The 22,520-nt window shown below is 36.3% G+C and overlaps 1 pseudogene; it reads left to right on the forward strand.

Annotated features, from left to right (window-relative positions):
- The first annotated feature begins 21,507 nt into the window (after positions 1-21,507).
- On the forward strand, positions 21,508-21,611 carry LOC132355077 (small nucleolar RNA U3; annotated as a pseudogene).
- Positions 21,612-22,520: the final 909 nt, after the last annotated feature.

Consider the following 22,520-nt stretch of genomic DNA (forward strand, 5'->3'; position numbering starts at 1 on the left):
GGTGCCTTCTCTTGTAGCAGAGCATGGACTCTAGGTGCATGGGCTTCAGTAGTTGTGGCACATGGGCACAGTAGTTGTGGCTCGTGGGCTCTAGAGTGCAGGCTCAGAAGTTGTGGCACACAGGCTTAGTTGCTCCATAGCGTGTGGGATCTTCCCCGTCCAGGGCTCGAACCCGTGTCCCCTGCATTGGCAGACAGATTCTTAACCACTGCGCCACCAGGGAAGTCCAAACGTCACCATTTTTTGATGGTGATGGAAAATCTGAGCAAAGCTATTCCTTGGTGGGAAGAGATTGACTAGATTGAGGCATAAGGGAATTTTCTGGAGCCATGAAAATGTTCTATATTTTGATAGGGTGTAGATTATATGAGTTTACCCATTTGTCAGAACTGTGTCTTTAAGGTCTATCTACTTCACTGCAGTAAAATTGACCTCAATAAAAAAATTTTTTTTAATGGCACGAAGCAAATACTAATGGGAAACTAATATTCACAATACAAGATACTTAATTTTTTCTGTAGATATTCTACCAGGCCGGCAGACTGTCATAAATGCCCTTCCTTGACCCTCCCCACTCCAGACCCTTCAGGATCTTGTTTTCCTCTTTTCTCATCCAGTAGGAGATCTATGCAGAGCAGAGAATGACTGACATTCCTGCTGGAGGTCGAGATATAGTCTACTTTAGTGAGTCAGTGGAAATGTGGGGATTACCTCCTTTGTTCATATTGCTTTCTGATTCTACTAGTCTATCATTACAGGCTAACTTCGACTCTGACTCAGTACGCTTCTATGATATTACAAAATGTGATTTCCCAATATTATCCAGGGATTGGTCACTGAGTCTACTAAGACACATTTCTTCCTGGTCCATAGATTGCTATTCTTTTGCGGTCACAGTGGTCTTTTGACATGACATTTCTTCTGCCAGAAATTTTTTTAAGGTCATAAGACTTATGTATAATTTGTGATGCAGGTTTTTGTTACCACAACTCGTTTGGGTCACTTTCTCTTTGATTCAGCGGTATACAAGGAGAAATGATTGACAAGCTTCTAGTTTCCTACATTACAATAAAAATTCTAAAAATTCTACTTTAGTACCCTGTCAAATTTTTTATTCCGTTTTCCATGTTATTATTTACTCTTTGTGTGAGATTGATGGAATAGTGCTAATAACTAACCAGTAGTACCATAAAAACTGTGCCCTAGGTTAATGGTATATATGAACTCGGGACGTATGGTCTAAAACTTTTTTTTCAATTTACACACATGTAGTCTATAGAGAGAAGATAAGGAATCTGATTGCTGTAATTTCTAAGTATATGCATGATAAAAAGAGGCACACTTTTTCTTACTGGGGAAGTTTGACTGTGGTACCAAAGCGCTCAGTATTACAACAGTTTCCAGGAGGCACTTCCTGTCTTTAGTGGGCTGCTTAATATTGTTTAGGTTTTTAGTATGTGACCAAACATTTGGAGACCTGAATTGTTTTGGTTACACACTTAACAACCAGATAAATGAAGTGGGTTCTAATAACTACTCATTCAACATCCTGTAAGAATAAAATGCTTGAGGGGTTCTTGTCTCCTGACAATTCTTGTATTTATGAGTCTTTGAAGAGAAAAAACAAAATACCTCATTGGATAAATTCAGGTGTAGCTGACCTGCCATAATGACCTCTTTTAGAGCTCTAGCTGGGAAGATTGGATTTGCCTGAAGCTTAATCTCTTGGGATTGGTATGCTTGAGAGTTCTGGAACATGTTTTTCCATTCAGCATTAAATACAATTGTTATTCTTTAATATTTATGTATCTGGGCAGCCAAAGCCTGACGAAACTGACTCCCAAGGGGTTGACAGGTAAGGTTGGGTGAAAGACAAGTAATTCACAGATTTAACATCATCTCTCCCATGAAATCTTCTCTGTTCCACTCCTTTCCCCAGTCCATGCACCCCTACATTTTGTACATATTATTAGATTTGCACAAATTAGCACATTATATTTATTTTTAAAACAGTTTTTTAGATATAATTCACATACCATAAAATTCACTCCTTTAAAATGTACATGCTGGTGGTTTTTCATACATTCTGAGATATGTACAATTACTAAAATCTAATTGTCAAACATTTTGAGCACCCCCCCTCAAAGAAAACCCATACCCATTAAGTAGTCGCTCTCCATTTTTCTCTTCCCCCCATCCTCTAGAACCACTAATCTAAATTTGGTCTCTATGGATTTGTCTATCTGGACATTTCACCTAAATGGAATCATACAGTATTTGGTCTTTTGTGACCAGCTTCTTTCACTTAATGTATTTCCAAGATTCATTCATGTTGTAGCATGTAGTACTTCATTCCTTTTTACTGCTTAATAATATTTCATTGTATACCACATTTTGTTTAACCATTTATCAGTTGATGGGCGTTTGGGGTTCTTCCATGTTTTAGCTGTAGTGAATAAAACTACTATGAATATTCATGTACAAGTCTTTGGTGAACATTTTTTTTTTTTCTCTTGATATATACCTGTGAGTGAAATTGCTGGGTGGTATGATAACCCTGTATTTAACATCTTGAGAAACTGCCAAATTGTTTTCCAAAGTGACTGTGTCATTTTACATTTCCACCAGCAATGTATGAGGGTTCTGATTTCTCCACACCCTTGCCAAATGACTAAAGATTTTGAACATTTTTTTCATAAACTTATTGGTCATTTTAATATCACCTCTGGAGAAATATCTATCCAAATCTGTGCCCATTTTTAAATTGGGTTATTTGACTTTTTATTATTGAATTGTAAGAGTTCTTTATATATTTTGTATATAAGTCCCTATCAGATATATGATTTACAAATAAACACATAGTATTTAAAATATTATTTCCACTCACAATTATGACCTCCTGGAAGATAAGAATGATGTGTTGCTTCTCCACATTCTTCATATTTATGCAATAAACAACTGCTGTGAAATATATGTAATTCCTAAAAAAGAGAGTTGCTCTAGACACAATTAAAAAGTTGAAGAAAATCATGCATATTTTTATTTTATCTTCCAATGCGCAACTTTCTGCTTTTCAAAATATTACTACTTCTGAAGCAATACCTCTAATGCCCTTCACACAATATAGTTCCTTCCGTGTTTTCACTCTTTTACTCAGGTTCTCTCTAATCTCCCTTCAAAAACTCTCTCTCAAGACTATGAGTCATGTTTTTTTCATCTCCGTACTCCCAGCAACAGAAGTTTGTTGAATGCTTTCACATTCTTTCCCACAGTTCCAGAGCATCCTGGTGTATTGCCCCTTCCTGTCGCCATCAGAGTTCTTGGTTGCAAGAAATGGAAATAGATTCTGCTTAAATTAAGCAAGGAGAAATTTATTGTAAAGACAGACAACACTCCCAGAATCAATCCAAGATGGATAATCAGCCTCCCAGATATGTATTCCCACGAAACCACACACAATGAAGGAAAGAGAAATTTCCCAAATAAGAGGATGATCTTAGGAAAGGGGAATAAATTCTGAACAGCAAAAGGAATTGTAAATATTCTCTGTATTATTCACTTCCTATTCTTCTCTATGTCATTGCACCAAATGCTATTCCCTCAGGATCTGTCTTTTCTTTGTAGGAACTGATAAAACTCTACAACAAATTGGTTTACTGAGCCATAAAAAGAATGGAATAATGCCATTTGCGGCAACATGGATGAACCTAGAGATGATCATACTAAGTGAAGTAAGCCAGAGAAAGACAAATACCATATGATGTTGCTTATATGTAAGATCTAAAAAAAAAAAAAGAAAAGATACAAATGAATTATTTACAAAACAGAAATAGACTCATAGACATAGAAAAGAAACTTATGGTTACCAAAGGGAAAAGGGGGGTGGGGAGGGATAAATTAGGAGGTTAGGATTAACATACACACACTACTATATATAAAATAGATACCCAACAAAAACCTACTGTACAGCACATGGAACTATACTCAATATTTTGTAATAACCTATAAGGGAAAAGAATCTGAAAAAGAAAAAAAAATATATGTATATGTGTGTATATATATATATATATATATATATATATGTCTGAATCACTGTGCTGTACACCTGAAACTAACACAACATTGTACTTTAATTTTTTTAAAAAGTATATATTTCTTGTTGCAAATACTTCTGGGAATGGTAATTAATAAAACCTAATCTTTCAAATACACTTTTGTGTGACTCTGTGAATCAGATAATTTCCTCATGGGGTTGTCTGACCACCAGATGGTAAAAAGGGTCAGCTGGGGTGATGAGGAAGCCAGATCAGAGGAGGAGACACCATAGCTGAGAATGAGTGAGGAGGGGCTCAGGTGACTGGAAACAGTCTTCATACTAATCCTGCCCCAAACCAGGGCTTTACTTTTCTTATACAGCACACTCCCCACAAGTCTTTTAATCATCTTTTTATTTACAGATTTCAATATTCCAGGACCTCCAATTAAGGTCAGTTTCACAGATAACTCAATTCATAAAACAAATACAGATACGCTCTGTGCAAACATCTCTCAAGTATGACCTCGTAGATAATGTTGGGTGAAACATGCTTCCCATTTAAGAAATACAGGACATTTTGAGCAGATTTTTTATTATGAGGGGAAATCACAGTCAGAGAACCAGAGTTCTTACCCTTTGTTTTTGTTCCCATAACTGATTTGGTAATGATGGAAATGTCTTTTAAGCAACTGAGATTTTATACATTTAGGCTATGATTTAACTCTGCATCATTGACATGAGAAACATGTTTAACTGTTAGAAGAAGGATGAAATAGAAAAGAAAGTGGAATAAATAAAAAATATTCATCTGGAGTCATTGATGATATTACTGTTAAATAATTTTTAAATTGTTATTGGAATATAGTTGATTTATATGTTGTATTAGTTTCTGCTGTACAGCAAAGTGAATCAGTTATACATATACATATATCCACTCTTTCTTAGATTCTTTTCCCATATAGGCCATTACAGAGTATTGAGTAGAGTTCCCTGTGCTATACAGTAGGTCCTTGTTATTTATCTAATTTTATATAGTAGTGTGTATATGTCAATCCGAATCTCCCAATTTATCTCTCCCCCCTTTCCCCCAGTAACCGTAAGTTTACTGTTAAATAATTAAAATAATGCCAAATGATTCCACTAATTACTGAGCTGGAAGACTCAGGAGTTACCTAATCTCTTTTCACCTCTCAAAGTTGACCATAGCCATTGAGTAAATAATATATTTTTATTTACTCATAGTATAAGATTGATAATAGTATAATTTATAGTATTATAAATTCCTGCCCTGTTTTTAAAAAGATTCCTGTTGATTGTTTCTGAATTGTCCTATCCCTCTTTTCTTTACTCCTTTTCCCTTTCCTCTCCTTCCCTTTTTATTCCCTCCTGGTCTCTCCCTCCTTCTCTCCCTTCCTGAACTGATTTACAATCACAATATGAGTCAAGTTATTTGTCTACTCATGGACTCTTGTTTAGTTTTTTTGCCTACATTTCCCCTTCTTATACTTAGAAAATATCCTTTGTGAAATATAGTAAAATAAAGGAAACACTTTTTGTTTGTATTCCAGCTTTATAAAAAGTCATGAATATTCTTATTTCATGTATCTTCATGTTATAATGCAAGCAAGGATGTTATCACCTAATGAATTTATAATACTTTAGCACAATCCATAGATATAAAAATATTCTACAAATAGTACTTGATTGATGAAGACAATGGTGATTGCAATATTATGTAATACTGCATGGGATTCAAAGCATAGCAATGTATATCATCATGCTAGACTTTGGTCAACATACTTGCAAATCTTTGTTATGTATCAAAACATGACAGAGACTGGTCCACTGCTGTTGCTGTTACTGTTACCAGGTTATTGTTTTGAGGACAATTAGACTGGAGGAAAAGTGTAGAGGTTTATTATGCATATAAGATGTTATTGTTGTGTTCATCTAATTTTTATTCGTATTCTCCAGCTCTCTTCCACATTGATTTTAGGATTGCAGACATCCACATTCCTGAATTCACACAAAAGGCTCCAAGCTGAGCAGTCTAAAGATGTTATCACATTTATTGTGTTCAATTAAAAAATATTTTTAAGACAATATCTCTCATGATTTTCTTGTCCCTGCCAGATAAGATTTTATCTACTAGATGACTTTTAATTCGTACTTTTTTGACTGATTAGTTTGATGGGAGATACCTAGATACACAGCTTTAATGTGATGAAATTCTGACAAGATATTATATCATACCTTACCCTACCTTTAAACCCCTTTCCTCCTTAACTCTGGCTTACAGCAGACACTATTTCAGGGTAGTATTAGAAACTGACAACAAAGAATGAACTCCTAAGAGTCCTATTACATTGACTTTTGTCTTTTAGAGATTTGGAAAGATATTTGATTCTTGAAGTAGTTACCTGAATACTCCAGACCTGGAAGATTATCAAATTAATTTTATTTAATTAGTATTTTAAAATGTATTTTTCCATAAGATGTAAGGTGATTTTATTAAGCTATACAAAAATCACAAATATTTAAATATTATAGTATATAAAGAGATAAATATGTATATTATATATTACATATAAATGTAATAAATATATACATACTTCCAGTTTTATTGAGATATACAGCACTGTATAACTTTAAGATGTACAGCATGATGATTTGACTTACATACATCATGAAATGATGACCACAATAAGTTGAGTGAACATCCATCATCTCATATAGATACAACGTTAAAGAAATAGAAAAAATATTTTTTTCCCTGTGATGAAAACTCTTATAATTTATTACATTTTAATATAAAAATTAATATACTATAAAACATTAAAATTATTTATTGCAACTTGTTCTTTGGTTGCCTTCTGGAGTCTGAACAAGCCCACTGTTGAGCAATGGAATAAAATAAAAAGGAATATAAATAAATGAGAAAAAAATTATGGAACATAGTTGGTGCAACAAAAGAAAAATATTTTAAAGTAAATTAAAAACATATCAGTGACTAATGAGGTTAGATCCACACAGTCAATCAATTTGTTTTCTTCCTTTTATTGTGCTACTAATATAGTAAAAAAAAAAATCTTGAATGGAGAGGAAGTTGTTACAGGCAAAACATGGAAACACACACACAAGAAATGCCTAAATAAAGTACCTACGTGACCTTGATTGCAAAATGCCAAAAGATACTGATGATATATTTTCTTTTTTTCAATAAATTTTATTTATTTATTTAATTTTGGCTGCATTGGGTCTTTTGTTGCTGCGTGTGGGCTTTCTCTAATTGCAGCGAGCAGGGGCCACTCTTCATTGTGGTACGCGGGCTTCTTATTGCGGTGGCTTCTCTTGTTGCAGAGCGTGAGCTCTAGGCGTGCGGGCTTCAGTAGTTGTGGCACACAGGCTCAGTAGTTGTGGCTCACGGGCTCTAGAGCACAAGTTCAGTAGTTGTGGTGCACGGGCTTAGTTGCTCTGCGGCATGTGGGATCTTCCAGGACCAGGGCTCGAACCCGTGTCCCCTGCATTGGCAGGCAGAGTCTTAACCACTGCACCACTAGGGAAGTCCCGATGTGTTTTCTTTTGATTTTTTACTTGGCCTAGTAGACCAAAAGAATACTTAACTTGTGATATATTCTAAATCTCCTTTTTGATGGAATATTTGAGGAAGGTCAGGGGAGACTCTCTTCTTTTTATTGAACTCAAAGGGAATATATCTGCTTTATTTTTTTTTAAAGGTAACAAAATAGTAAGAACTCCAAGAAAAATGTATCAAACAAGAATATTTTTCACCATTGTCTCTTTTATATTTTACTATCAAATATCACCCTACTGCTTCCTTAGCTCTCTGACTGTGAGGTTGCTTTCTTTACTGGAAGGGTTCTTTTTTTTCCCACCAGCTACAGCTTTTCTTTCTCATTTCTGGTTCTGAGAGGCAGGCTTCTCCTCTTCTCTGACAGAAATATTAGAGCAATCAGTGGCAACTTGCAATGCTCCTCTTCTTCCACATGAAAGGAACTTGTCTAGAGAATGGCCAAGACCATTGCTACAGACCCACTCGATAGAATTTTCTAAGGGTCTTCTGGAATATGTCCCAGTTCAGAGATGTGGAGACTAGACATTCCTGAGCAGTAATGTTGTGAAATGACTCTTTTGTTAGCTTTCAGCCACTGCTCACATTGCCTTGAGCTGCTCTCCATGAGGGAAGTCTTTTTTTGGGGTTTTGTTTTCTTAATCTGTATTGGAGTCTATTTGATTTACAATGTTGTGTTAGTTTCTGCTGTACAGCAAAGTGAATCAGCCATACATATACATATAGCCACTGTCTTCTAGACTTCACTCCCATATAGGTCATTACAGAGTATTGAGTAGCGTTCCCTGTGCTATACAGTAGGTCCTTGTGAGTTATCTATTTTATATATAGTACTGTGTATTTGTCAATCCCAATCTAAGTTTTGAAAGTAACATTTCTAGCCCTCTGTACTAACCCCTCGGGAGAAGCTGCTATTCTGAGTGTCTAACATGTACTGGTTGGACAGGGGCAACATTTTTCCAATGAGCAGGATCATACAGTTAAAGGCAGGTACCTAGTTTTGACTCTCTCTTTATTCCTACTACTACCACCTGGTCCAGCTCCTGACCACTTCTCACCTGGAATACTGTAATACTCTGTAAATTGGAAAATATGATTATTCAAGGATGAATAGATCAGGGACGGGAATGTTTTGAAATGAGAGCAGATTTTGGGTTCCTGGAGTCTGAAGTCCTTAGGGCAGAAGAGATAGCAGGGGTGGATAGAGAAGAGGAAGGCATTGGCCCAGAGGAAACTTGTATGCAGTCATTGACTTCTTTCATTCTAGTTCCTTTGCATTCTGCTTTTTATGGCCTACAGTGACTTTTCAAAGAAGGGACCATCTGTGTATTAAATTGGTTACTCATAAAAGTGAAGAGATTGATGTGAATGAGTGTGTGTCCGTATTTACTTACTTTCAGGTCTACTCCTCTTTCTTTATTGAGTGATGAGATTAAACAGTTTGGTCCCAGTGGGCATCAAAGGAAGAGTAAATACTAGTGAAGGTGAGGGGATAATAATGAAGGAGAGTTTGGAGATCCTTTCAAACAAACATGTGAGAGCTTCAAATTTGGCAATTTTGCTCGTTGCTGTTGGTTGTTATTTTTTGGAGTTAAAATCAGTTTTTCTGGCTCTTCTGAGACAATATTGCTGAAACCATGGTATGAACTATGAGTATCAGAACTCACTGATGTCTCGGTGTTTCATAAAATGTACTGGAAACTAACAAGCCACATTTTTTTCAAAATAGTCTATAAATTAAAGTACTTACGAAAGTGCACCAGAGACCCCATTCAGAACAAGGGAGCCGCCTGCACAATTATTCTGAGTGAGTGAGGTTTTCTTATTCAGTATGTTGTCAGAGGCCTGGGTCCTCATAACAGGATTTTGCAATTTGGTAATTCCCTTGGGGAAAGGGAAATAATCACGTTGTTACTCTTTAACTATGGGCAAGCTTTGAAATGATTGAATAGGGTATTCAGAAACCTAATGAACTATGCTGTTTCAAGGCAGGACACGGTTATTACGCAGTCATTTTCTGAAGGGCATGCAAGGTTAGTCACACCACTGCCTCTTGATTACCTACTCTCCCTAACTCCCAGTCATTGTTTTTTAACCACCATTCACACTGAACACCCATAAGAGTGGAGATCTTTAGTGCAATATAAATGCTTTGAGATAACTATGTTCCAGCAACATAAACATAAATTACCCATGATGTGAGCCTTCTTTGAAGCATATAATGAATCAACTTGTCATTAAAATGTCACCCAAGTACCTAATATTTATATTTTCACAGTCTTTCAAGTCTTGTTATCTATGTTGAATGGATAGAAAACATATATTACTACTTGTGTTGACTTTGTGTATATAGGTAAATTATTGGATGCAAAGGTAGGTTAAAAATAAAACAACTTTGTCCCATGTTTATAGATTCCTTTCCTTTGGAAACATGCTCCTTTGTTCTGTGGGGAAACAAGATTTGCCACCCCAAAATGTCTCTCTGGTATGGAGATTATTTTGAGCTGAAAATAATCAAGGCCAAAAGACTCAGGAAGAAACTTTGATAGAGCTGTCACCAGATATATTTGCAAAGAATATGAGCTAAATATGGTGGGGGAAACTCCAGGCAGGGCCTGGAGATGAGTGTCCACTCGTGTCTCATTGTCTCTCCGTGGCCCAGGAAACATCTGTTCGCCAAATATTTGCTTTTCCATCTCTATGTAAATTACCTTCCTCCTACTTGAAGTTCCAAACCACTACTCCCAACATCCTCTTCTGTATTTAGCTGAAGATGGTATTTAGGGGTTTTCAGCCATTTTGGTGACTTGCTCAGTTTTGGGGGCTTTTCTCATGTATACATCTTATTAAACTTTTGTTTGATTTTCTCCTGTTAATTTGTCTCATGTCATTTTAATTCTTAGACCAGCCAGAAGAACCTAGAAAAAGAGAGGAATATTTCTTCCTCCCTGACAATTTAAAAGTTCATGAATTATCCTAATCTGTCCCCTGGATCCAGGTTGCCTGGCCCACTTGAGGAGGAAAATAACCAAGCTGATGAAAACTACTTCCAAAGTCAAAGTACATCATGAATGGGTCAGAGCTGTGTTGTCTATTAATGCAAAAGACATTATGTAATTAGCTTACTTTCCACTTCTTAAACACATGAGTTGCTAAAGTTGATTGAGTTGCAATCATCTGGGGGAATCAGTAGTCAGTGAGGACAAGTGCCCAGATCCTAGCCATGACAACAGAGAAAGCACAAGCCCAGTTTCCTGGTTTCCACTGGTACACAAAACGAATAGGAAGAGTGCAAACTTTCCCCCCCACTATCCCCCTCAAACAGTTTGTTCTCCCACTAATTTTTTAAGGCTTAAAAAAACAAATTGCAGGGTAGGGGAGGGAAGGATTGGGAGTTTGGGATTAGCAGATACAAACTATTGTATCTAGGATGGATAAACAACAAGGTCCTACTATAGAGCACAGGGAACTATATTCAACATCCTGTGGTAAACCATAATGGAAAAGAATATAAAAAAGAATATATATATACACATATATATGTATAACCGAATCACTTTGCTGTACAGCAGAAATTAACACAACATAGTAAATCAACTATACTTCAACAACATTTTAAATAACTAAATAAAAATAAAAGAAAACAATTGCAAGTTTTTGTCTCATATTTGCCTCTAGCTAAGCATTTTAAATTTGTTCTTAATTTTTTTTAACAATTAAATGGCAAAATCTCCTATAATCGTATGTTCCTCACTCACTCCTTACCTAACTTGGTACAATTGCCCTGACTGTGTGAGCCTTTACCTGCTTTCATATGTTGTGTCAAGGTGCAACTCTATAGTATGGATTGTGTCTCTTAATGCTTGACTTGAATTTCATTGAGGAAAACCTTGCCTATTCGTTAGTGACATAACCACTTTTCTAAAGTTCTTCTGTCATTACAGTCTGTAATGTTCCTTTCCTTATCACGTGAGGAATTCTAGTTTTTCCTGAGCTGATTCTGATTTTTTTCTGTTTTTTTTTTTTTTTTTGAAAAGCATGAGAAACTTACTTCAATTATATTTTAAAATGAGTTGATTTTTGTGATGGTGACAAACAAATAAGGACACGCTGTAAAATATAGGCTGAGAATTTTAAACATTTTTGTTGCGATACTGTGATTTATAAGGAATATTTATATTTGGTCATTCAGTTGACCAAAACACATTTCGCATCTATATTTGGTCATCTACAGTTTCTGGCTCACAGTCCCCAAACCCTTGAAATTTCCTGAACTATAAGAGAAATGGGAGTCTCTTTGTTATGATATGTGGTCTCTTGTGCTCAGTTCCTGAAAATGCTTCATTGACGCAAAGGTGAAATGTGTGTCTTGTTATTCACAACAAGCTCTTACTATCCGGACTGGGTTTATGTTAATGGGGTGACTCTTGGAACACACCTAAGGATGGGGATTGGTTGCCAGGGGAACCAACCATAAACAGAGGGTTGGAACTATTAGTCCCAACCCCTGATTTCCAGGGACGGAAGAGAGACTAGAGGTTGAGTCAGTCACCAATGGCCAATGAGTTAACCAACGAGGCACACCTAATGAAGCCTCCATAAAACCCCAAATGAGGATTTTGTGGGGAACCACCATGTTGGGAAATTGAACAGTTCCACGTACCACTGTGTTGGGCCCCATGCTCCACAAGGACAAAAGTTCCTTTGTTCGGGACCCCCCTCCCCACCTCCCTAATGCCCTATGAATCTTTTCATCTGGCTGGTTCATATCGTTTAATATCCATTGCAATAAATCGGTAATCTAGTGAGTAAACGGATTTTCCTGAGTCCTGTGAGCCATTCTAGCAAATTAATTAAACCCAAGGAGGGGGTCGTGGGAACATTTTATTTATAGCCAATGGGTCAGAAGCACAGGTAACAAGCTGGACCTGAGACTGGCGTCCAAAGTGGAGGGAGGTCTTGCGGGACTGAGCTCTTTACCAGTGGAATCTGATTCTATCTCCAGTTAGCTAGTGCCAGAATTGAGGTGAGTTCTCAGACACCTTGCTTGCATCTGAGAATTGCTTGTTGGTGTGGCAGAGCACCCCTCCCCCTCCAACACACACACACACAAGAGGGAACTAAGTCCAGGAACCTAATTTATTTATGCAGCAATATATTAACTTTCTACAGAAGTCTAGGAAGGTAGTTCTGAAAACCAAAACAAAACATTAAATGAATAGAAGGAAATAAAGTGAGAAGAGTCACAACTGTCATGGATGAATTTCATTTGAATGCTTTGTTCATTTAAAGATCTCTTCTCCAACTATAGGAGCTTAAAGGACAACAAGAAGGCTGGTGAAGTGACACCCCCTGCTGACCTGTAAGAGAATGCTATGTCATTTCCCTACATTTACTCTGACAGGCCAAATCTCCAAGCCTTTTTCCTGGAGATTATGATGAGTGAGGACACATTATGTTCCTTCCTCCCAGATTACAATGAAAATTGGTAATTGCAGGAAAGTTTAGAGGTTGATTTGGGACCCTCGCACATGCTGATCCTTTACTCTTAGATTCTATGACACCAAAACTGTCCTATAATTTGACTAGTTCTAGCCAGGAACGCACTGTCTTGGAATTAAACTGTACTGACAGTTCTGGATAATCCTAAATCATTTAGGTCAGTTTTATTAGACCAGTTTTACAGATAGAGAAACTGAGTTTAGTAAACAAGATAGATAAAATTTTGGTTTTTCATTATTAGTTAGAGTATCTAGATTAGTGTGATTGGTACGCACTGGTGTTCCCATAGGATCTAAAAGTCTTCTATTTTCCAATGCCTAAAAGTGGGTACCAAAGGCCCACTTACTAGCCGTTTCCATAGGAGAATGTCTGACCCAACAGTCCTTCTGAATAACTCTTGGCTTAGAATTTGACCAGGCTCTGGGGACTTCCCTGGTGGTCCAGTGGGTAAGACTCCATGCTCCCAATGCAGGGGGCCCGGGTTCAATCCCTGATCAGGGAACTAGATCCCGCATGCATGCCGCAACTAAGAGTCCACAAGCTACAGCTAAAAGATCCCGCATGCTTCAACTAAGACCTGGCACAGCCTAAATAAATAAATAAATAAATAAATATTAAAAAGAAAAATCTTTGGAAAAAAAAAGAATTTCAGCAGGCTCTGGGTTTTCTCTTAATGGCCGCAGACCTAAGGCTTTTTTTGTGTACTTTAAAATCTTCCTTTAATTCTCTAGCACCCCCAAAGTTAGTGATTTGTATTATGCAGCACTTAAAATAGCAAAGCTTGAACTAGAATCTGATTCCAGGGTTAAATAAACTTCTTGAAGATAGGAGCTGGGTCTTCCTAAAATTGCTATAACACCAAGTAGGCATAATTTTCTTTAAAATCTTTGGTTAATCCTTTCGCCAATGGGAAGAATTGATGTTAAGAACTGGGGAAATTTCATTCTATTTACAGTCCTACAAAAATATTGACTTTATTATAGTTTACCAATGCATATCATTTAAAAGTATATACTTTAGATCTCAAGTTACTGAGAGCAATACTACAAAGCTACAGTAATCAAAACAGCATGGTACTGGCACAAAAACAGACACACAGATTAATGGAACAGAACAGAGATGCAGAAATAAACCCACACAGACAAGGTCAATTAATCCACAACAAAGGAGCAAGAATACACAGTGGAGGAAAGACAGCCTCTTCAAGAAATGGTCTTGAGAAAATTGTACAGCAACATGCAAAAGAATCAAACAAGACTACTTTCTCATGCCATGCATAAAAATAAACTCAAAATGGACTAAAGACCTAAATGTAAGACCTGAAATCATAAAACTCCTGGAAGAAAATACAGGCAGCACGTTATTTGGCATTGGTCTTAGCAGTATTTTTTTGCACGTTTCCTCAGGCAAGGGAAACAAAAGCAAACATTAAAAAATGGGATTATATCAAACTAAAAAGCTTTTGTACAGTGAAGGAAACTATTGACAAAATGAAAAGGCCACCTACTGAATTGGAGAAGATTTTTGCAAATGATATATCCAATAAGGGTTTGATATCCAATATATACCAAAAACTCATACAACTCAACATCAAAATAACAAATAACCTGATTAACTAATGGGCAGAAGGCCTGAATAGACATTTTTCCAAAGAAGACATACAGATGGCCAACAGGCACATGAAAAGATGCTAAACATCACTAATAATCAAGGAAATGCAAATCAAAACCACAATGAGATATCACCTCACACCCGTCATAATGACTATTATCAAAAAGATAACAAATTACAAGTACTGCAGAGGATGTGGAGAAAAGGGAACCCTTGTACACTGTTGGTGGGAATGTTGGTGCAGCCTCCATGGAAAACAGTATGGAGGTTCCTCAAAAAATTAGTTTATTGTAGTCCCATTTGTTTATTTTTGATTTTGTTTCCCTTGCCTGAGGAGATATATCCAAAAATGTATTGTTAAGACCAATGCCAAAGAATTGATCCGGCAATTCCACTCCTGGATATTTATCCAAAGGATAAAAAACCACTAATTCTAAAAGATACGTGCACCCGTATGTTCATTGCAGCATTACTTACAATAGTCAAGATATGGAAACAATCTAAGTGACCATCAATAGATAAATGGATAAAGAAGATTTTATATATATATATATATACACACACACTCACACACACACACACACACACACACACACACTAGAATATTACTCAGTCATTGAAAAAAAAAAGTCTTGCCATTTGTGACTACATGGATAGACTTAGAGGATATTTTGCTAAGTGAAATAAGTCTGACATAGAAAGACAAATACTGTGTAATTTCACTTACATGTGGAATCTAAAAAACAAAACAAGCAAACAAGCATAACTAAACAAAAACAGAATCATAGGTACAGAGAACAAACAGGTGGTTGTCAGAGGGGAGCGGGGTAGGGAGAGGAGAGAAATAGGTAAGGGAGATTAAGAGGTACAAATTTCCAGTTACAAAACAAATGATGGTTACAAAATGTACAGTATGGGAAATATAGTCAATAATTATACAATATCTTTGTGTAGTGACAGATGGTAACTAGACTAACACGGTGATCATTTTGAAATGTACAGAAATATTGAATCGCTAAGTTGTGTACTTGGATCCAACACAGTCTTGTAGGTCAATTATAGTTCAAAGACAAACAAACAAACTCGTAGAAAAATAAATCAGATATATGGTTACCAGAGGTTGGGGGTAGGGGAAGGAGATATTGGATGAAGGTGGTCAAAATGTACAAACTTCCAGTTATAGGATAAACAAGTACTAGTGATGTAATGTATCGATACAACATGATAAATATTATTAACACTGCTGTATGTTATATATGAAAGTTAAGAGTAAATCCTAAGAGTTCTCATCACAAGGAAAAAAATCTATATTTTTTTCTATTTCTTTAATTTTGTATCCATATGAGGTGATGGATGTTCACTAAATTTATTGTAATAATCATTTCAGGATGTATGTAAGTCAGATCATTATGCTGTACACCTTAAACTTATACAGTGCTGTACGTCCACTATCTCAATAAAACTGTAAGGAAAAAATGTTACTGACAGCATTTACTGGATATATTCTGTTAAAAAGTATTTTCCACAACATTTTATTCTTCCACTCTGGCACATTAACATTTCTTATTAAAGTAAAAAAGATGTTGCATTCAGATTTAAAGTAACTCAGTGCTTGGAATAGGGCCTGGCATATAGGAAAAGCCCATAAACATCAACTATTATCAGATGCTCTAGGGCAACAGTACTTAGAATATAATACATGGGCACCTGGGGGTCCTCAAAATCCTATCAGGAGATCCACAAGGAAAAACATTTTCATAACAATGCTAAGGTATTAATTGCCCATTATTTATTTAACCATTACTAGAAGTTATTGTACTCTTTACTGCTAGTACTGGTGCTCATATTATAGTCATTGAATCCTTTACCACCATGCAATCTCAGTTAAAAAGAATGTCAGCATCACTTAAGAATGTCCTTTATGAAGTAGTAAAATATAATAATTTTATTAAATCTCAACTACTGAGTATATATATTTTTAATATCCTGTGTGATGCAAAGAGAATACATAAAACATTTCTATGCCCTAAAGTATGGTGGTGTCTTGAGAAAAAAGCATGTGTGCAGTTGTTTGAGTTGTGGGTTAAATTACTCACATTTTTTATGAAATACTATTTTTTATTGAAAGGCCAACTGACAGACAGATTATGGTTATTTTGACTTTAATTTTTGGCATTCATTCTCTCAAAAATGAGTGGAGTGTGCCTGTCACTTCAAGGAAAAAAACCAACAGTGTTTGTTGCCAATAACATTTGAAGTTTCACATGAAAATTAGAATTTTGGAAAACTTATATCCGGCACTGTGAGCTTTACATTTTCCAAATACTTAAACACTTTTCTGATGAGATTGGTAGTAATAGTAACAAATGTAACCTTTCATTTTCTACAATGAAATGTGTCAACGTTTTAAAGAGTGTGTAACTCAGTGAACCAATATTTTTCAAATGACAGACATATTTGCTACAAAATCATGCATGTGTAAAAGATTGATTCAAGCATAAGACAGACCAATGAATTTGCATATAGAAAAGTACAAAAAGTTTATTGATATTTGGTTTCAGATTCCACATTTCAACTCACTTTTAAGAAACTACTATTTGTTAACTTGTGGTGTGGTATCAAAGATACTTGTTAAAAAGCTATTAAAATATTCCTCTTTTCCCAATGGCATATCTGTGTGAGGTTGGATTTTCTTCATATACTTTAACTGAAGCAATATTACAATAGATAGACTACAGAGACAATATGAGAATCTAGATATCCTCTCTTCAGCCAGACATTAAAGAAATTTGCAAAAATGCCCAATAATGCCACTCTTCCCACTAAATTATTTTTGGTTGAAGAATGTTATTTTTCATTAAAATATATACTTGTGTTGACATATAATGAACCTATTATTGTTATTTTAAAATGAATATGTAGGTAATTGTTTTAAAAGTTTCTGTTTCCATGGCATATGCAGTAGATATCAGTAGCTATAAGCCATATAATCAAAAGCTTTCTTGGGTCCTCAATAATTTTGAGGAGCATAAAGGGTTCCTGAGACCACGAAGGTTAAGAATCACTGGTGTCTATTGTGTGGCTTCTTCACACCATATAATCTCTTCAGTCTAGGAGTTTAGAAGATAGGATGAGAACTAAAATTGTCTGCATAAAATGCATGGAAATAGGGCAATAATATGGTCATCAGACATGATTCTAGAAATTGCTTGCTTTGAAATAAGGAGAAAGGGACAATTTGTTGTGATTAAAGGTATACATTAATTAATGAATAAAATGTTTTGGGGAGGATATTTATGATTTGGTTTCAACTGGAAAGTTGTCAAGCTACTGTTTACTCTTTCTGTAAATATGAGGGTATTTATAATCTTAAAAACTCCCCAGTGGTGATATTCATTTTCTTTCTTTCTTTCTTTTTTTTTTTTGGCTGCACCAAAGGGCATGCAAGATCTTAGTTCCCCGACCAGGGATTGAACCTGTGTCCCCTGCAGTGGAAGCTCAGAGTCCTAACCACTGGACTGCCAGGGAAGTCCCCTAGTGGTGATACTCTTATCTTTTAACATGGAGAGATGGATCTTCGTAAGTAAAAATTTATTTTTTAAATGTGTCTGAGACCATGCCCATTACCTCTGGCTTCATAATGGTAATTTCTTAGATTTCCCCCATACTCTACAAACCAAAGTAAGTTCACTATGGTCTTTCTTTGTTCTAATCAGTGCCTTTACCCAGGCTTGAAATCTCATGCAGTCTTTGACTCTTTTTTTCTACTTTATTTCTAATCAGCTGCCAAATTGTATTGTCACTTCTTTCTAAAGTTGTTTCACATTTGTTCCTTTCTTCTCTATCCCCAGTGCCCTCCCCTAGTTAGGTGGTCATCACCCAATGCCTGGATTTCTATAGCCGCTTCCTAGCTGATCACTCTGCTTCTGGGTACATTAAAAATCTGAAACAGTGATTTGATCTTTCCACTTCTGAGCATAAAACCTTCTGGAGGCTCACCATTTCCCATAAAATAAAGTTCCTCAGCCCAACATGCAGGGACATGGAACACAATTATTTGTCCCCAGACTATATGTTCAAAACATCTTTCTCGACAGCTCATCATGAGCCCTTTACTTCAGGTGAGGAAGCTTTCCCACCGTCCTGCATAAGATATGCCTATTATTGAAACTAGACCTTTACATGTGTTACCCTGGACATAGGAATGTCCTCTTTCCTCCTCTAGTTACAGGTCCCATTCTCACTCCTTATCCAAAGTTCAAGTCCCAACTCTTTTTTGAAATACTCTTCCCTTTCTAATATCATTTATAAACAAAAATATCAGTAAATAAAATGATTAGAGTGCCTCAATGCTATGAAATATGGGTAATATGGGTGACCTGAGGCAGAGAATACTGTATATTTTTTTTAGTTGTTGAAGGATAGTGTGGTAAGCAATAGGATTTGGAGTTAGAAGACCAATTTCAAACTCCAGTTTTGGGTAAGGGAATTTTGACAAGTCATATTAGCTTTATGTATTTGGGGTCCTCATGTGTAAAATGGGCATGGTAATATCATCCATCTCACAGGATCATTGTAGGATCGAATAAGAGAATGTTCCTTAAAAATGGTAAAGCTCCATGAGAATGTTATTGTTATTGCTATTATTATTGTCATTATTATTATTGTTTTTGTTTCATGCATGTATGTATTTTTATATCCCCAATTAGATTATAAGCTTTTGGAAGGGAAGTGTTGAGTCATTCTTTACTTCTGAATTCCCCCTTGGTTACTAGTATGTAATAAAGATTTGAATAAGGCTTGTTGAATGCATAAATAAATTTTTACCAACAAGAGAATTAAGAGGGCTGTGGTAATCCACAAATACATTTTTGTTTTGTTAAGAGAAAAAATACAGGGTGCGAGGCTAACAATGTGAAGATTACACTGTTTTCATTGAGGGATTGTCTCACAGTGATGAAAATAGTCTTACTACTGAAATCTTATGAGCCACAAGAATTTTAAAAAGATTCCAAGATAAGTAATTTATAGCTTCTCAAGGGAGAATGAGGTCAAAATTCTACAGGGAACGAATGAACCAAAAAAGAGGAGACTTGAGTATGAATCAACATGAAAAATAAAACTATAATAGAATATAAGTTTAGCTAAATTCTGGGACAGTAGCTTACCTCTTACATAAAATAATGTAAAGAGATTATATGTAGTTAAACTCTTAATATTCAATCAACTGAATGATTGGCAGCTTATATGAAGGATTATGGCACTAGAAGGAAACCAGTGTTAGATGAATACATTTTCAGTGCTTTCAGAATTATAAGAAATGCTCTTAAATTTCTAATAACAAAATACTGTCGGGGGCGGGGCTTCCCTGGTGGCGCAGTGGTTGAGAATCTGCCTGCCAATGCAGGGGACACGGGTTCGAGCCCTGGTCTGGGAAGATCCCACATGCCGCGGAGCAACTGGGCCCGTGAGCCACAACTACTGAGCCTGCGCGTCTGGAGCCTGTGCTCCGCAATGGGAGGGGCCGCGACAGTGAGAGGCCCGCGCACCACGATGAAGAGTGGCCCCCGCTTGCCGCAACTAGAGAAAGCCCTCGCACAAAACGAAGACCCAACAAAGCTAAAAATAAATAAAAAATAAAAAAATAATAAATAGAGTAGCTATTAATTAAAAAAAAAATACTGTCTTGAGTTACCATATACTATAACTAAAATTAAATTCTGATCAATGAGAATGTTCAAGGTTAAGAATAGGCTGGTAAGAAAAGGAATATAGCACCATACATGTGTATGTATGTGGGAAGAAAGAAATAGAGAAAATGAACCTCATAAACAGAGGGATCAAATGAGTATGATGAAACCAGAGGATGCACCCGAGAGGATAATGTCCTGCCTGTCTCTGTTTCACTGCCTTCCTTCAACATATATAGTTGGACCTGCTATGGGCATTGCTCAGCTCTGCTTCAGACTCTGGAACCAAATCAAGTAAAACATAATAAGCCCTAAGTTAATAGTTTGTTGGCTCAGCCTCAAGTAAAAGACGTTACTAATCTCTCTCTGACTCTGAGCCTTACCTAGTTCTCATCTTCTGCCTCTTACTATGATTGAAGTGAGTCCCTCCTTTGTTTCCTCTGTAACTATGCCCTGGCTGATTTGGGGTCCTGTGCAGTAACATGTTACTTTTTACTACTTCTCTTTGTCACAAACACACCACTGATTCTTCTAAGTCTGGGGGACTTTTTGCCTTCTATACAATATAGGAAAATAAATTACAAAGCTATAAACAAGATATGCTGAAAAAGCACCTAAAATATAAATTTGATTGTCTTCCCATTGAGGAAAGAATGGACTTTCTGTAATAACAAGTAGAAGAAAGTTCAGAAGAACGGTGAACTCTTGATATTTTGCTGCTGAAGCATGGGACCCACAAGCACAGTTATATAGAACTGACCCACTGAGCAAGCACAGTCCAATTCTGACAATTCCATGAATGCCAAAGCAGTTGAACCAGCACTTCAGGGTCACAATCTAAGCTGTTGTTGAAGTGAAAGTTCTAAGCTGTGCTCCACAAGAACCTTTGGAAATATGATTAATTTATTTTGGTCTTCAGTGAAGTTTTCCTGAACACCTACTATATGCCAAGCTATGTGCTAGCTATTAGGACTTCATAGATGAATGGGACTGGGTTTCTGTCCTCAAGGAGCTCACTGTCCTGGTGGGTAAGGAGAAGAGAAAGAGTTGTGGTGATACATTAAAAAAATGATTGAAAGACTATACTTTCAGGGATCATTTCTTTAGTTCATTACTAGAGAAGTTTCTCTTTGGTGGGAATGTAAATTGATACAGCCACTATGGAGAACAGTATGGAGGTTCCATAAAAAACTAAAAATAGAACTACCATATGACCCAGCAATCCCACTACTGGGCATATACCCTGAGAAAACCATAATTCAAAAAGAGTCATGTACCACAATGTTCATTGCAGCACTATTTACAATAGCCAGGATGTGGAAGCAACCTAAGTGTCCATCAACAGATGAATGGATAAAGAAGATGTGGCACATATATATAATGGAATATTACTCAGCCATAAAAAGAAATGAAATGGAGGTATTTGTAGTGAGGTGGATGGACATAGAGTCTGTCATACAGAGTGAAGTAAGTCAGAAAGAGAAAAACAATACCGTATGCTAGTACATATATATGGAATCTAAAAGAAAAAATGGTTATGAAGAACCTAGGGGCAGGACAGGAATAAAAGCACAGACGTAGAGAATGGACTTAAGCACACGGGGAAGGGGAAGGGTAAGCTGGGACGAAGTGAGAGAGTGACATGGACATATATACACTACCAAATGTAAAACAGATAGCTAGTGGGAAGCAACCACATAGCACAGGGAGATCAGCTCGGTGCTTTGTGACCACCTAGCGGGGTGGGATAGGGAGGGTGGGAGGGAGATGCAAGAGGGAGGAGATATGGGGATATATGTATATGTATAGCTGATTCACTTTGTTATAAAGCAGAAACTAACACACCATTGCAAAGCAATTATACTCCAATAAAGATGTTAAAAAAAACAATGATTGAGTGAAGAGATTTGGGACTTCATGAAATTTGGCTACTCTGAATAGTCACAACAACAAACAAAATTGTATAATATCAGTAATAATTGGGATCCTATTTTATTTGAAACTCTACTTTTTGTCTCCTAAGGAGAAATCGTAAAACTGTGATGGAAATGAATGTAAGGATTGAAAAAAAAGAGAGATAATAATAATT

Source organism: Balaenoptera ricei, chromosome 1, assembly GCF_028023285.1.
Source record: "Balaenoptera ricei isolate mBalRic1 chromosome 1, mBalRic1.hap2, whole genome shotgun sequence".
NCBI lineage: Eukaryota > Metazoa > Chordata > Mammalia > Artiodactyla > Balaenopteridae > Balaenoptera > Balaenoptera ricei.